The sequence below is a fragment of the Bidens hawaiensis genome, unplaced genomic scaffold (assembly GCF_021521415.1).
Source record: "Bidens hawaiensis isolate Kalapana, Puna unplaced genomic scaffold, B.hawaiensis_p1.1 tig00003870_1, whole genome shotgun sequence".
Taxonomy (NCBI): domain Eukaryota; kingdom Viridiplantae; phylum Streptophyta; class Magnoliopsida; order Asterales; family Asteraceae; genus Bidens; species Bidens hawaiensis.
This window is the reverse complement of record NW_027491224.1, coordinates 301,917-305,359: the sequence shown is the minus strand read 5'-3', so window position 1 is coordinate 305,359 and position 3,443 is coordinate 301,917.

The following is a 3,443-nucleotide window of genomic DNA, read 5'->3' as shown; positions in this document are numbered from 1 at the left end:
CTTGCTCGCGTCTCATTACCATTAAGAAACGGACCACAAGGGACACGCTACATGTAAGCCCTATAGATGAAATTTTGCTTGCTCGCCTATGGTGATGGTTTCAGGGTGTTGCTTGATAACGAGGGTATGTCATGTTGTGGGGAACACTAGTTATTAATTAATTGAACTTTAATCGTATCTAATGGCTGCTTGGTAGACTTTGATGCTTAAGCTTAGGTGGATAAACAATACCCTTGATCGCCTTAACTATTCATAAAAAAAAAGAGCAACAAAAGTTTTAATTCTGCTGATTTTGAGGTTTAAGTCAAGTTGGGGTGGTCTGGTCCGATAAAAGTTGAAAATAAGCGGGTCTTAATTGTGTAAACCACTAAGTAATATTATTGTCGGATCTTATTTGTCCCGGTAAAGATTAAGGCATGGGTTTAAGTGGACAACAATATCGGTGATCGTGGTTTTTGCGTTCTTATAAGCTTTAAAAATTAACCTATATGTTTTTAAGACTGTATTTTCCGATTCTGATCCAACTGCATCAGACTTTTTCAGGGACGAAAAAAGAGTAAGTGTGGGGATATTTGATATACGTCTATTTTTACATCTAGAATCCCTTGTAAATTTATTTAGGATTTTACTTGATGCGATTGAGGGTCCTCTAGGGTTTGTTAGATGAATATATTTAGAAATCAGTTTCCATATCATGTTGGTTGTCCATTGCGTGATGATTGTTGATGCATGGGATTCTTACCTAGGTAGATTCCTTCTTTTATTGGTTTCGATCTTGTGACTTATTGCTTGTTTCTAGTTTACTTGTTTATTTAATTCCTTAGTTTAAATATTAGTTTAAAAACCCCCTTAAATCATTAATAATAAAATGTGTGTCGTAAGTCGAGTATAATTAGTTAATTAACGTAATTTATAGAGTCCTGTGGGTTCGATATTCTGGACTTACTTAGCTTTAGTACAATTGATCGGTTCACTTGCCGGTGTTTTATGTAGTTGAGTCTTAGGTCTAGTTTTTATTACTTGTCTAATTTAGTTAATATTTAATTGACCATTTTTAGCACATCAATAGTGGTTATCCATTGGAGAGTAGCGATTGCGTCTCCTAGACCAGTCAGCTTTGGCGGGTCACATCCTTTGAAGGACTTATAGTTGCATCCACCTCGGCCTCTCTTCCTGGCATCAACCTTCACAAATCAAGATTCGCTCAAGTCACCCTTCTCCCCCTCATCATCTTTCTTACCATTCTCCCCTGATCTCTCAACAGTTCTTGCATGAATTCCAGCAGACTTCTCAGGATTCAAATTCTTCACGGCAGCTGCTACAGCTTGAACAATGGCTGCTTGAACTGTCGGGTCAAGTTGATGCCCTTCATTGTTGCTTGGGTTTCGTCCAGCTGCGCTTCCTTCGTCTCCTGTGTTGGAAGCTGTTTCTACCGAATGTTGTCAGACGAGACGAGGCCTGCCACGACGTCCAGTGCGACCTCCTGCTCTCATAACTTCTCTAGCCCCATCCATCGTATTCTAAAAGGGAAAACACAAACGTCATTACTCAAGAAATTATTTAGCACATGATTTGTAAGGTAAGTAGTTAATAACAGTGGCCAGGTGTAGTTAACTATTTGCATTACTCTGGTTCTACATACTTCCCTTTATGATTTCACTTGTGCTAGTTTCTACTTTTAAACAGTTAATCAATCAATAAACCAATTAATCCTATCCCTAACCTGCACATATTCCTCCTTTAGCAATTAAGCTAATATTAACATTCATTATTTAACCATACGCTTTACCTTTACTGAGCTTGCTTGAGTGACACATGGCTATCTTGAACTGGCATCTTCTTTCTTTTCTTACTTAATTCTCATTCTCCGGTCGAGTCTAAGCATGTATGATGCTTAAATCTCTTGAACTTTGCTCTGATACCAACTTGTAAGGCCCCAAACCCGGTAGCCCTACTTTAACGTCGGATTTACTCATAAACATAGTACTACAAATCAGTTAATTAAAACCTTTAGCGGAAACGTTAACTTCAATCATTCGTTACAAAATATACAACTTGTCTTTAAAAACGTAACATAGTACATCACATTTAAACATCATTTCTTCCATCTTCATATGCCAGCTGCGTAATCCATGCCATGTGCCATCCTCATGCTAGCTCTTTAATCTGATCACCTGCGTGCATACTAAAAGTCAGCTACGCTGAGTGAGTTCTTGTTAATCAAGCAACTTACCATACAACCATTACATGCATTATATACATATCCGAAGACCATAGTCCTCTATCTAACCTGTTCACCTTATCTCTTAATCACTTAACTCCCCCTTATGTCTTAACCACTTGTTTACGGAAGCACATAGAGGCTTGCCCTCCCACGCACTCACGTTATGCCACTTAATAACGAAGGCATGTATAGGCTTACCCTACCACGCTCTCACGTTATGCCACATTAGTAACGAAGGCACGTATAGGCTACCCTACCACGCACTATCATCATGCCACTAACATCCTTACTAGACCCTTGCCACTTCTATCACACTCTACCTCTACTTGTCTACAATACACTTTCTATCATTACATCATTTACATAATAACCAAGTTACATCATAACATTTACACACACTAATAAACACTTGGAGTTCATTTCCATTGGAGGTACGCGCAATATCCGAAGATCGTTCACGCACCGACAAACGTTACCTTTCCTGTCTACACGTGCAATATCTGAAGATCGGTCACGCATCGACAGACGTCCATTCATAACATCTATGTATATATATATGTCATATAAAACATTATAGCATACACTTACCACTTAAGGTAAGTGTATTAACACTTCACATCGAGTATGCACACGGCCCCAAAAAACGTAACAAGGAAGTGGGGCTAGAAACTCACCTGTTCTCGATTACGTTCGTCGTTAATGGTTACCCCTTTCTTGAGCTATGCGTGACTAACTGTTTGATAAATGCAATATTAAATACCGCTCTAGTCATTCTCATTGCTACTTAATTAGTCTTACGCATCTAAGCCGGTTTTACTTCATTTAATATTTACCCGGTTAGTTAATCTTTACTCATTAAACTTTAAAGGCATCTTTCATAAATTATCAAAGTCCAAGGACTATTAGGAAATTATATCATTCTTTTCTAAGTCCAGGGACCATTCTGTAATTCTGCCAAACTACTAGTTCGTCTCAGTCCCTTAACGAATGGGGTTCTTACCGAATGAACTAATTCGTTATAAAAAATTTACTATTATAACGAATCCACCTTTAAGACAAATTTGCCACTATAACGAATTGGACCTTATACGAATCGGTTCTCATAACATTGGACCTTAACGAATTGGTCATCATCATAACGAACAAAACCTTAACGATTTGGTCTGGTTAACGAATGACCCCTCTATAACGAATTGAACCTTCTAACAAACGAGGGTTC